This window comes from Tamandua tetradactyla, chromosome 6, assembly GCF_023851605.1.
Source record: "Tamandua tetradactyla isolate mTamTet1 chromosome 6, mTamTet1.pri, whole genome shotgun sequence".
Taxonomy (NCBI): domain Eukaryota; kingdom Metazoa; phylum Chordata; class Mammalia; order Pilosa; family Myrmecophagidae; genus Tamandua; species Tamandua tetradactyla.
Window position 1 is genome coordinate 52515557 of NC_135332.1, and position 14519 is coordinate 52530075.

At 37.2% G+C, this 14519-nt stretch overlaps 1 pseudogene; it reads right to left on the reverse strand.

Annotated features, from left to right (window-relative positions):
* Positions 1–287: 287 nt before the first annotated feature.
* Positions 288–5871, reverse strand: LOC143685645 (sorbitol dehydrogenase pseudogene; annotated as a pseudogene).
* Between the last annotated feature and the right edge of the window lie 8648 nt (positions 5872–14519).

The following is a 14519-nucleotide window of genomic DNA, read 5'->3' on the forward strand; positions in this document are numbered from 1 at the left end:
TAATTTAGCCCCACGCTGCCCCTGGCCACATTCATGGTTGAAGCAGGAACCAACTGCCCTCCTTGTTTAACTAAGGCACTCAGGAAAGAAGGGGAGTCTCAGCACCTGCCTGTCAAACTCAGCTCTACTTGCTGAACTTTGTTCATCATGAACAGGTCATTGTGGCTACGAGTTTCCCCCAAACTATCCCGACTAGTATTTTTAAGGCACACTACTTTTCTGCATAAGGCTCTCTATTTATAATAAATTATTTCAATTACTGTCACCATTCAAAAGAACCTTCAGCATCAAAGCCCACCCCTGCCCAGCCATTCAGCTCCCGAGATGCTGAGTGGGTGGGGATAAGGGTAGAACGCAATTAATATCAGGGATTCTGGTCGTTGGGGGTCACACTTGAGCATAACCTTCAACCCCAGTCCCCTTCTGGATGTTTCAAAGGCCTCTAGAGCTCTCTCCAAAGGAAACCTGTGCATGAGTAAGGGCTTAAAATTCACAGACTTGGATGCAAGCATTGAAATCGCCATTGGCCACATGTTGTAGTATCGAAACATGCCTTTGATATCCATTTCCCAGATCGCCGCGTACATGAGGGGCACAGTGGTCATCTCCGGGCCCAGCCCCACTAGCACCAGGGTCTCACCAGAATGGGTGTCATAGATGCCCTCCTGGATGGCAGCCTCTGCCCCTGTGTACTCAATGGTGATTTCCCGCTTGCATCCTAGCAGATCTTCTACTTTACTGGCAATTTCTTGAGGGCGCTCCTTGGAGACCTGAAAGATGAGATCAGCCCCTACTTCCTTGGCTTTGGACAATAGAGAGGCAGACAGATCAGTCACCACCAGTTGAGCAGCTCCCATTGCCTTGGCTGTGAGCAAAGTAACCAGTCTAATTGGCCCAACTCCGCACACAAAAAGACCTTGTTCCTTAGAGAGACTCCAGCTCCCCGGCAGGCATGGATCCCCACAGAAAGAGTCTCAATCAGGGCCCCTTTCTCAAAGGTGATGTTGTCAGGAAGCTTGTAGCAGAAGTCTGCATTGTGCTTGTAGAACCGACAGAGGTTCCCATCATTGGGGGGTGTGGCACAGAAGATAGATGGGGACAGATTGTATCAGCCAATCTTGCAGAATTCATCAGTTTCTCTGGGGGCACCAGGCTCAGTGGCAACAAGGTCACCTGGTTTTAGGTGCTTTACCAGTGATCCTACTTTTACAAATGTTCCTGAAGCTTCATGCCCCAGCACCATGGGCTTTTTCACAACAAAATCCCCAATTCGACCATGCTGCCAGTAGTGGACATCTAAGCCACAGATTCCAACTGAATGCATCTTCAGTAGCACTTCATTTGGGCCTGGTTCAGGAATGGGGAAGTTCTCCAGGTGCCCGTCTTCAACTCCGTGCACCACCAAGGAGAGGTTCTCATGCTGGATTGCCACCGCTGTCGTATTGCTCGCTCCCTCTGGGGTCGATGACAGAGTCCACAAGGCATTGGTAGCTGTCTGTATAGGTCTTTTTATTCTTAGTTAAATTTATTCCCAAATATTTTATTCTTTTGGTTGCAATTGTAAATTGAATTTTTTTTCTTGATTTCCCCCTCAGATTGCTCATTACTAGTGTATAGAAACACTACAGATTTTTGAGTGTTGATTTGTAACCTGTCACTTTGCTGTACTAACTTATTAGCTCTAGTAGTTTTGCTGTGGGTTTTTCAGGATTTTGGACATATAGTATCATATCATCTGCAAACAGTGAGAGTTTTACTTCTTCCTTTCCAATTCGGATGCCTTGTATTTCTTTTTCTTGTCTAATTGTTCTGGCTAGAACTTCCAAAACAATGTTGAATAACAATGGTGACAGTGGACATCCTTGTCTTGTTCCTGATCTTAGGGGAAAAGCTTTCAGTTTTTTCCTTCAGGCTGAAATAAAAGGACACTGAACAGTAACTCAAAGCCTTAAGAGAAAGAATATTGGTGAAGGTAGCTACAGAGGTAAATGTAAAAAACTACTTACTTGTGCCTTGGATTTCTAACTGATTCTCCACCCCCTAAATAGCTTAATAAGCAAATGTGTAAAATAATATTTTAAATCTATGTTAATGGACATACAAAGTATAATCTGAGCCAATAACATTATAAAGAGTGAGAGACAGAGATATATAGGAGTAGAGAGTTTGTAAACCACTAGTCAAACTAGGTTGTTATTAGTTTAAGATGTTTATTGTAATTACAAAGGTAACAACAAAAAGAAATGATAAATATAGAAAAAGGAAAGAAGACAGGGATCAAAATGGTACACTATTAAAAAAATACAAGACAATAATGGAATAATTGAGGAACAAAAAATATATAAGGCATACATAAAACAAGTAGCTAAATGGCATAAATAAACACTTCCTTCTCAATTACTACCTTAAATGTCAATGGATTAAATTCCTCTATTAAAAGATAGAAATTGGTATGCTGTCAACAAGAAATTTACTTTAGGTACAAAGACACAAAGAGTATGAAAGCAAAAGGGTGGAAAAAGATATTCCATGCAAAGTGTAATTGAAACAGAACTGGAGTGGCTATATTATTGCCATACAAAACAGAATTTAAGTAAAAAAATATAACCAGTGGGTGCATGGGTGGTTCAATGGTAGAATGCTTGCCTACCATGCAGGAAACCTAGGTTTGACTCTAGGCTGGGTATGATTCCCGGCCCATGCACACACACACACACACACACCCAAAAATAGATAACCAGAGCAAGAAGGATATTATATATTGAGAGAAAATTCAATGCAGCAGGAAGATATAATGATTATAAACCTACATGCATTTACAACAGAGCCCCAGAATATATGAGGTGAAAATTGATGAAATTGAAGGGAGAAATCAACAATTCTATAATAATAGTTGAAAGTTTCAATACACCACTTTCAAAGCTGATAGAAGAACTACATAACAGTGTTAAAAGAAATCAAAGAAGATCTAAATAGGTGGAAAGACATCCCATCCTCATGGACAGGAAGGTTAAATATAGCTAGACATCAGTTCTACCCAAATTGATCTACAGATTCAATGCAGTACCAATCAAAATTCCAACAACTTACTTTGAAGACTTGGAAAAGCTGGTTACCAAATTCATCTGGAAGGGTAAGAGACCCCAGATAGCTAAAAGCATCCTAAAAATGAAGAATGAAATAGGAGGATTAACACTCCCTGATTTTAAAACTTATTATAAAGGCACAGTGGTCAAAACAGCATGGTACTGGCAAAAAGACAGAAGTATTTACCAATGGAATAGAATCAAGAGCACAGAAATAGACCACCAAATCTGTGGTAAACTGATCTTTGACAAGGCTCCCAATTCTACCAAACTGAACCAACACTGAACCAGCAGGAGATAATCAGTAATAATGAGATATATAAGGGTGTCACATGCAACCATGGGAATGGAACAGTCCAAAATCCATAGGGCAGACTGTGAAGATGGCAGCTCTGATGAAGGGTCTGGACGAACTCCACAGGAGAGGCTCACTGACTGAAGAAGCAGTGAAAAAGTTTCTCTTCTTCCTTAAAAGTCTTCAATCAATTGGATTATCTCCTTGGGGTGAGACAGGCCCTCTCTGGTTGCAGATGTAATCAGTCACAGATGCAATCAACTGACTGATGATTTAATACACCAGCCTTCTGTTTTATCACCAATCATGAAATATTCTTGAAGTAATGGTCAGACCAGTGCTTGCCTGACCGCACAACTGGGCATCTTCACTTGGCCATGTTGACACCAGAACCTAATCATCACACATGGTTTTTCTGGGGTACATAACAATTTCAAACAAGCACACCACATTAATAGAATGAAGGAAAAAATCCATGATCCTCTTAATGCAGAAAAGACATCTGACAAAATCAAACATCCTTTCATGATAAAAAAATTTCAGAAAACTAGTAATAGGAGGGAACTTTCTCAAACATGATAAAGAACATTTATGAAAAACCCAGAGCAAATATAATACTCAGTGGTGAAAGACTGAAAGCTTTGAGCTACCTGCTAGAGCTATCTGCTCTAAGATACTGGAGCCTAAAAGATCAGGAACAAGATCAGGAACAAGAAAAGGATGCCTGCTGTCACCACAATTATTCAACATTGTACTGGAAGTTACTGCCAAAGCAATCAGGCAAAGAGAAAGAAATAAAAGCCATCGAATTAGAAAGGAAGATGACATGATCCTATACATAGAAAACCCCAAAAAGCCAAAAGAAAGCTACTAGAACTAATAAATTCAGTAAAGTTGCAGGATACAGGATGAACATGCAAAAATCAGGTGGGGTTCCTATACACCAGTAATGGACTATCTGAAAATGAAATCAAGAAAACAGCACCATTTACAATAGCATCTAAAATAATAAAATGACTAGGAATAAATTTAACCCAGGAGGAGAAAGACTAGTACACTGAAAATTACAAAACATTGTTGAAAGAAATTAAGGAGACCTAAAAAAGTGGAAAGACATTCTGTGTTCATGAATTGGAAAATTTAATTTTTAACTCATGCCTTTTTTTATTGATATGTATCATATATTCACATACCATGTAATCATCCAAAGTGTACAATCAATGGTTCATGATATCATCATATAGTTGTGCACCACAATCAACTTTTTTTCTTTTTTGTGAAAAATAATATATTTTCTTAAAAAATGATAAATTTCAAAACCTGTCACAACAATTTAGTTGTAGAACAGATTTCAGAGTTTGGTATGGTTTACGGATCCACAATTTTAGGTTTTTACTTCTACCTGCTCTAAGATACTGGAATCTAAAAGAAATATCAATATAATGATTCAGCAATCATACTCATTTGGAAAACTTAATGTTTTAAAAATGAATATTGCCTAAAGTTAACTACAAAATCAACACAATCTCTATTAAAATTCCAGCAGCATTTTTTCAAGAAATGAAAAAAAAAAAAGATCCTCAAAATCAGATGGAATTGCGAGGGGTCCCAAATAACCAAAACAATGTTGAAGAGAAGAACAAAGTTGGGGAGCTCACATTTGCTTATTTCAAAACTTACAATAAGGCTATAGTAATCAAAACAATGGTTTACAGATCAACACATAGACCAATGGAATAGAAGTGAGAGTCCAGAGATAAATCCACACATCTATAGCCAACTGATTGTTGACAAGTGTGCCAATACTATTCAATGGGGAAAGAATAGTTTCTTCAACAAATGATGTTGGGACAACTGGAAATCCACATGCAAAGAATCATAGTGCACCCCTACCTCTAATCATATACAAAAATTAATTCAAAATAGATCAATGTCATAAATATAATAACCAATATTATTTCTCTTATAAGAAAACAGGAAAATATCTTCAGAATCTTATAGTAGGCAATGGTTTTTTAGATTTTATGCCCAAATCACAAGCAAAAAAATAATAATAAAGTGGGCCTCATCAAAGTTTAAAAGTTCTGTGCAACAAAGGATATTATTCAGAAAGTAAACTACAACCTACTAGCAGATGCATCCCAATCAAGATGGCAGAGTGAGATGCTTCAAGGCTCCATCCACTCCCACAGAAACTTTCAACAACCAGCAAGAACTACCAGACACATCCTTTGCAAAGCTCCAGAAAGCAGTTAAATGACTGCCGTAGAAATAGCATGCACCAAAGCAAGAAAAAGGCTATTTAAACGTGGTAGAGGGTGCATAGGTGGTTCAGTGGTAGAATGCTCGCCTTTCATGTGGCAGACCCGGGTTCGATTCCCGGATCAAGTGCACCCCCCTCCCAAAAAAAAGTGGTAGAATTTTGTGGTGTCCTGGCTGGTCCCTCCCCCATTTCCTCACCTGCTCCACACAGAGCCCGCCTTCATTCATGGTGAGCAGATCCCTGGTCCTGGTTCAAGAGGGAGCAGAGTCACCTTTGTGCACATTCTTGGAGCATGTGTGTTCTGCCCGATCTGACTGACCTCAGAGACTCACCATCCCAGAACTCGCCCTGCTCACTGACATCTCCTAAAGAATGCTGTGAGAAAGCAGTCAACTCTTGCTGCCTGAGGCAAGGAATTGATGTGTGCAGGACATATAGTGCAGTGCGCAAATTTATGATTGTTTTCTGGGGAAAAGGGGACATTTGGAACAATGTCAATGGGAATTTCTAGGGTCACATGCACATACCCAAGCCCCAAATAGAATGTATGCACAGAAAGAATCAAGGAGCCACTTTTGCTTTGGCCTTGAGCTATTCTGTAATCTCATCATATGAATAAACTCAGAAAGATCAGCCAACAAAGACTGGGAAAGGTATTTTTTTTCCCTTCTTCCTTTTTTTAAATTTTTATTTATTAGCTCCTGGCATTCAAGGAATTATGTTAAAACACTACATGGACACAAGCTTAAGGAACAAATGTCTCAATGTCTAAATTCCTTTGCTAACAAGTTAAAATATCAAAATGTCCAGATTTCAACAAAATGTTATAAAACATACAGAGAAAGTAGAGGTAATGGTCTAGGCAAAGGATGCGATTAAAGCATTATAAATCATCAATGAGGAGGACCAGACCTGGGGCATACCAGACAAAGACTTTTAAAAACTGGTCATAAGTATGTTCAATGATTTAAAGGAAAACATGGACAAAGAACTAAAGGACATCAGGAAAATGATACATAAACCCAGAGAGAATATAATATAGAGGTGGAAATTATGAAAAGGAACCAAACAGAACTGAAAGCCTCAGTGTCAGAAATCAAAATTTTTCTAGAGGGGTTCAACAGCAGATTGGAACTGGCAGGAGAAAGAATCAGAGAACTGGAAGATAGGATCATTGAAATCATACAATCTGAGAAGCAGAAAGAGGAAAGAATGAAAGTGACAGAGTCTGAGATACTTATGGAACACCATCAAGCATACCAATACACACACTGTGGGAGACCCAGAACAAGAAGAAGAGAGAAAGGTGCAGAGAGAATGCTCAAAGAAATAATGGCTGAAAACTTAGCAACTTTAACAAAAGACATGAATATATAGATCCAAGATGCTCAACAAACTCCAAACAGGATACTCACAAATAGACCTGTGCCACAGCATACTTTAATCAAACTGTTGATTCCCAAAGATAAAAAGAGAATTTTGAAAGCCACAAGAGAGAAGCAACATATCGTATAGAAGACAGCCTCAATAAGATTAAGTGCCAATTTCTCATTGGAAACCATGGAAGCAAGAAGGCATTGGGAGGACATATTTAAAGTGTTGAAAGCAAAAAATTGCAAGTCAAGAATTCTGTCTCTGGCAAAAGTGCCTTTCTAAACTGAAGAATGGATTAAGACATTCCCAGATAAACAAAAGCTGAAGGAATTTGTCATAATTAGACTGGCCCTATAAGAAATGCTAAAGGGAGTTCTGCTGATTGAAAGGAAAGTATTCCAGACAATTGGCAAAGGCCATATGAAGAAATAAAGACGACTGGTAAAGATAATGACATGGGTAAATATAAATACCAGTACTATTGTATTTTTTATTTGTAACTCCACTTTAACTTCTATAGGATCTAAAAGGCAAATGCATAAAATGTAGTGATAAATCAATGGCTTTGGAGTTATAATGCATAAAAATGCAATTTGGGAGAACTACATAAAGTAGTTCTTGTGTATACTATTGAAGGCAATTTGGTATCAAAGCAAGCAAGATTTTTATAGATTTGGGATATTAAACTTTAGCTCCATGGTAGCCACAAAGAAAATGGCAGAGAATATGCAAACTCACAGAGACAGTAAGTAAAGTCCAAGTTACCAGGGGTGGGGGGCAGTGGCAATGGGGAATTAATGCAAATTAATTTAGGGTTTAGTTTGGTATAAAAGGAAAGTTCTGGTAATGTTTGGTGGTAAGGGTACTGCAACATGGTGACATGATAAATCCCACTGAGTGGTGCATGGAAGAGAATGGGACAGGAAGATTTATGCTGTATATATGTTTCCACAATTTAAAAGAATAAATATAAACTAGAGATAATAACAAATAAAGGTAATACGTATACTAGATGGGATTTAAGAATGATAGACAAAAGGCTCAAAAAGATATTACTGAACACAAGAAAAAAATCTGGAATTTAGAATATAAACTTTACATTAATGTTAAATTTTATAAACTTCATAACTTAAGGTGATTACATAAGTAAACATCCTTTTTAGAAGGAAATGTACATGAAAATATTATATGTTCAAGGATTATTATGTGCACAACCTGGTCTCATTCAGAAAGGAAAGAAGAGAAATGAGGTGATGAGAGGTGAGAGGAGGGGAGGGGAGGACAGGAGAGGAGAGGAGGGAAGGTGAGGGGAGAAGAAGGGACGGGGAGAAAGGGAAGGTAAATATGTGAAAATTGTTAAAATGGTAGATAAGATAATAAAATTGGGTGTTTGGGGTGGAGGTGTAGGAGTACATAGGTGTTCTCTGTATGGGGTTTGTATTATTTTTGCAAGTGTTCTGGAAGTTTGAAATTATTTCAAGATAAAATGTTTTTTTTTAAAAAAAGCAGGTAAAGTCCATCTCATCTAGTGTCAGAAGTTAAAGATAAAAGTAAATATTCCATCCTAATTTACTCTTTGAACTATTTTTTATACTATTTTTATTCCCTCACTTCCTTCTTTGCTCCCTATCTGCCTGCCTCCATCTACCCCTCCCTCTTACCCTCCCCCAATAGGTGGTAAATACCTTTAGAAATAGAACCATTATGTACCCCCCAGAAGTTTACAGTTTAGTAACCAGGTAGCAAAAATCTAGCTAGTGATTTATAGATGCTATCTTCTTAGAAAATCATACCTAAAGAGTACAATAAAATAAAATCCAGTTAGATTACTCTGATTTTATAATTAACTTAAATAAGAGGACTAAATTATTTTGTATTCTTTTTTCTTGTTGCAAAATGTCAGCATTTCAATTCTGGAATCACACAACCTTATATTCAGATATTATATATATCATCTACAACTTGCTGGCTGCGCAACCTTGAGCGAATCTCAAACTCTCTGAATTTCCATTTCTATTTCTGGAGTGCTTCTGCTCATCAGTTTTGGGATCAGAAACCCTAACTTTGAATCCTGCTTCTTCCTCTTAGCTATGTAGCCTGGTCAAACTATTTAATCTCTCTGATATTCAAAAATTAAAATGCAAACCTACCTCATAGGTATGGGAAAAGGCAAGTCAAGTGCTTAGCACAGTACCATGGCACATTAGTGTGTTCAATAATTGTCAACTTTATGTTCTTTTCTAAATTTTGAAATAAGGATAATAAAAACCTACAGCAAAAGTTGCTGCAGGAGCTTAGGTGAGATAATATAGGGTCTGAGCACATCTAGCACAAAGTTAAGTTCTCAGTAAATTTTAACAATGTTTGGCTCACGGGGTTGTTATGAAAATCCAGTAAGGATAAAGTAGTGTGATACTCATAATCATTAATGTTCCCTCCCAATAGGAGGTAATTCTCATCTTGGGTTTTAGAGAATTTTGACTATATTGTTTGTAACCTGCAAGCGAAGTTTTATTTTTTAAGCCATTCTATACCTTACCTAATCCTTACATTTGTTTACATATATGCTGGGTTGCCACAGAGAGCAGCATCAGGGCTTTTCCACTCAGATCAGGCTTGGTAATGCTCGGATTCTGAGGGCTTGTTCCTGGAATGGCCGACCCTGTTCAATTCTTCCCGGGAGAATGACTGGATCTGGCCTGCAAAATAAGAAAAAGAAAAGCAAGTAGAAAGATCTTTTTTTTTTAGTGTGCTTTTTTTTTTATTAATTAACGGAAAAAAAGAAATTAACCCAACATTTAGAAATCATACCATTCTACATATGCAATCAGTAATTCTTAACATCATCACATAGATGCATGATCATCGTTTATTAGTACATTTGCATCGGTTTAGAAGAACTAGCAACACAACAGAAAAAGATATAGAATGTTAATATAGAGAAAAAAATAAAAGTAATAATAATAGTAAAAAAAAAAAAAAAACCAAAAACCTATAGCTCAGATGTAGCTTCATTCAGTGTTTTAACATGATTACTTTAATTAGGTATTATTGTGCTGTCCATTTTTGAGTTTTTGTATCTAGTCCTGCTGCACAGTCTGTATCTCATCAGCTCCAATTACCCATTATCTTACCCTGTTTCTAACTCCTGCTGGACTCTGTTACCAATGACATATTCCAAGTTTATTCTCGAATGTCCGTTCACATCAGTGGGACCATACAGTATTTGTCCTTTACTTTTTGGCTAGACTCACTCAGCATAATGTTCTCTAGGTCCATCCATGTTATTACATGCTTCATAAGTTTATCCTGTCTTAAAGCTGCATAATATTCCATCGTATGTATATACCACAGTTTGTTTAACCATTCTTCTGTTGATGGACATTTTAGCTGTTTCCATCTCTTTGCAATTGTAAATAACGCTGCTATAAACATTGGTGTGCAAATGTCCGTTTGTGTCTTTACCCTTAAGTCCTTTGAGTAGATACCCAGTAATGGTATTGCTGGGTTGTATGGCATTTCTATATTCAGCTTTTTGAGGAACTGCCAAACTGCCTTCCACAGTGGTTGCACCATTTGACATTCCCACCAACAGTGGATAAGTGTGCCTCTTTCTCCGCATCCTCTCCAGCACTTGTCATTTTCTGTTTTGTTGATAATGGCCATTCTGGTGGATGTGAGATGATATCTCATTGTGGTTTTGATTTGCATTTCTCTAATGGCCAGGGACGTTGAGCATCTCTTCATGTGCCTTTTGGCCATTTGTATTTCCTCTTCTGAGAGGTGTCTGTTCAAGTCTTTTCCCATTTTGTAATTGGGTTGGCTGTCTTTTTGTTGTTGTTGAGTTGAACAATCTCTTTATAAATTCTGGATACTAGACCTTTATCTGATATGTCATTTCCAAATATTGTCTCCCATTGTGTAGGCTGTATTTCTACTTTCTTGATGAAGTTCTTTGATGCACAAAAGTGTTTAATTTTGAGGAGCTCCCATTTATTTATTTCCTTCTTCAGTGCTCTTGCTTTAGGTTTAAGGTCCATAAAACCGCCTCCAATTGTAAGTTTCATAAGATATCTCCCTACATTTTCCTCTAACTGTTTTATGGTCTTAGACCTAATGTTTAGATCTTTGATCCATTTTGAGTTAACTTTTGTATAGGGTGTGAGATATGGGTCTTCTTTCATTCTTTTGCATATGGATATCCAGTTTTCTAGGCACCATTTACTGAAGAGACTGTTCTGTCCCAGGTGCGTTGGCTTGACTGCCTTATCAAAGATCAAATGTCCATAGATGAGAGGGTCTATATCTGAGCACTCTATTCGATTCCATTGGTCGATATATCTATCTTTATGCCAATACCATGCTGTTTTGACCACTGTGGCTTCATAATATGCCTTAAAGTCAGGCAGCACGAGACCTCCAGCTTCGTTTTTTTTCCTCAAGATGTTTTTAGCAATTCGGGGCACCCTGCCCTTCCAGATAAATTTGCTTATTGGTTTTTCTATTTCTGAAAAATAAGTTATTGGGATTTTGATTGGTATTGCATTGAATCTGTAAATCAATTTAGGTAGGATTGACATCTTAACTATATTTAGTCTTCCAATCCATGAATACGGTATGCCCTTCCATCTATTTAGGTCTTCTGTGATTTCTTTTAACACTTTTTTGTAGTTTTCTTTATATAGGTTTTTTGTCTCTTTGGTTAAATTTATTCCTAGGTATTTTATTCTTTTAGTTGCAATTGTAAATGGGATTCGTTTCTTGATTTCCCCCTCCACTTGTTCATTGCTAGTGTATAGAAATGCTACAGATTTTTGAATGTTGATCTTGTAACCTGCTACTTTGCTGTACTCATTTATTAGCTCTAGTAGTTTTGTTGTGGATTTTTCCGGATTTTCGACGTATAGTATCATATCGTCTGCAAACAGTGATAGTTTTACTTCTTCCTTTCTAATTTTGATGCCTTGTATTTCTTTTTTTGTCTAATTGCTCTGGCTAGAACCTCCAACACAATGTTGAATAATAGTGGTGATGGTGGACATCCTTGTCTTGTTCCTGTTCTTAGGGGGAAAGTTTTCAATTTTTCCCCATTGAGGATGATATTAGCTGTGGGTTTTTCATATATTCCCTCTATCATTTTAAGGAAGTTCCCTTGTATTCCTATCTTTTGAAGTGTTTTCAACAGGAAAGGATGTTGAATCTTGTCAAATGCCTTCTCTGCATCAATTGAGATGATCGTGTGATTTTTCTGCTTTGATTTATTGATATGGTGTATTACATTAATTGATTTTCATATGTTGAACCATCCTTGCATACCTGGGATGAATCCTACTTGGTCATGATGTATAATTCTTTTAATGTGTTGTTGGATATGATTTGTTGGAATTTTATTGAGGATTTTTGCATCTATGTTCATTAGAGAGATTGGTCTGTAGTTTTCTTTTTTTGTAATATCTTTGCCTGGTTTTGGTATGAGGGTGATGTTGGCTTCATAGAATGAATTAAGTAGTTTTCCCTCCACTTCGATTTTTTGAAGAGTTTGAGGAGAGTTGGTACTAATTCTTTCTGGAATGTTTGGTAGAATTCACATGTGAAGCCGTCTGGTCCTGGACTTTTCTTTTTAGGAAGCTTTTGAATGACTAATTCAATTTCTTTACTTGTGATTGGTTTGTTGAGGTCATCTATTTCTTCTTGAGTCAAAGTTGGTTTTCATGTCTTTCCAGGAACCCGTCCATTTCATCTAAATTGTATTTATTAGCGTAAAGTTGTTCATAGTATCCTGTTATTACCTCCTTTATTTCTGTGAAGTCAGTAGTTATGTCTCCTCTTCCATTTCTGATCTTATTTATTTGCATCCTCTCTCTTCTTCTTTTTGTCAATCTTGCTAAGGGCCCATCAATCTTATTGATTTTCTCATAGAACCAACTTCTGGTCTTATTGATTTTCTCTATTGTTTTCAATTTCATTTATTTCTGCTCTAATCTTTGTTATTTCTTTCCTTTTGCTTGCTTTGGGGTTAGTTTGCTGTTCTTTCTCCAGTTCTTCCAAGTGGACAGTTAATTCCTGCATTTTTGCCTTTTCTTCTTTTCTGATATAGGCATTTAGGGCAATAAATTTCCCTCTTAGCACTGCCTTTGCTGCGTCTCATAAGTTTTGATATGTTGTGTTTTCGTTTTCATTCGCCTCGAGGTATTTACTAATTTCTCTTGCAATTTCTTCTTTGACCCACTTGTTGTTTAAGAGTGTGTTGTTGAGCCTCCACGTATCTGTGAATTTTCTGTCACTCTGCCTATTATTGATTTCCAACTTCATTCCTTTATGATCTGAGAAAGTGTTGTGTATGATTTCAATCTTTTTAAATTTGTTAAGACTTGCTTTGTGACCCAGCATATGGTCTCTTTGAGAATGATCCATGAGCACTTGAGAAAAAGGTGTATCCTGCTGTTGTGGGATGTAATGTCCTATAAATGTCTGTTAAGTCTAGCTCATTTATAGTAATATTCAGATTCTCTATTTCTTTATTGATCCTCTGTCTAGATGTTCTGTCCATTGATGAGAGTGGTGAATTGAAGTCTCCAACTATTATGGTATATGTGTCTATTTCCCTTTTCAGTGTTTGCAGTGTATTCCTCACGTATTTTGGGGCATTCTGGTTCGGTGCGTAAATATTTATGATTGCCATGTCTTCTTGTTTAATTGTTCCTTTTATTAGTATATAGCGTCCTTCTTTGTCTCTTTTAACTGTTTTACATTTGAAGTCTAATTTGTTGGATATTAGTATAGCCACTCCTGCTCTTTTCTGGTTGTTATTTGCATGAAATATCTTTTCCCAACTTTTCACTTTCAACCTATGTTTATCTTTGGGTCTAAGATGTGTTTCCTGTAGACAGCATATGGAAGGATCCTGTTTTTTAATCCATTCTGCCAGTCTATGTCTTTTGATTGGGGAATTCAGTCCATTAGCATTTAATGTTATTACTGTTTGGATAATATTTTCCTCTACCATTTTGCCTTTTGTATTATATATATCATATCTGACTTTTCTTCTTTCTACACTCTTCTCCATACCTCTCTCTTCTGTCTTTACGTATCTGACTCTAGTGCTCCCTTTAGTGTTTCTTGCAGAGCTGGTCTCTTGGTCACAAATTCTCTCAGTGACTTTTTGTCTGAGAATGTTTTAATTTCTCCCTCATTTTTGAAGGACAATTTTGCTGGATATAGGAGTCTTGGTTGGCAGTTTTTCTCTTAGTAATTTAAATATATCATCCCACTGTCTTCTAGCTTCCATGGTTTCTGCTGAGAAATCTACACATAGTCTTACTGGGTTTCCCTTGTATGTGATGGATTGTTTTTCTCTTGCTGCTTTCAAAATCCTCTCTTTCTCTTTGACCTCTGACATTCTAACTAGTAAGTGTCTTGTAGAACGCCTATTTGGGTCTGTTCTCTTTGGGGTGCGCTGCACTTCTTGGATCTGTAATTTTAGGTCTTTCATAAGAGTTGG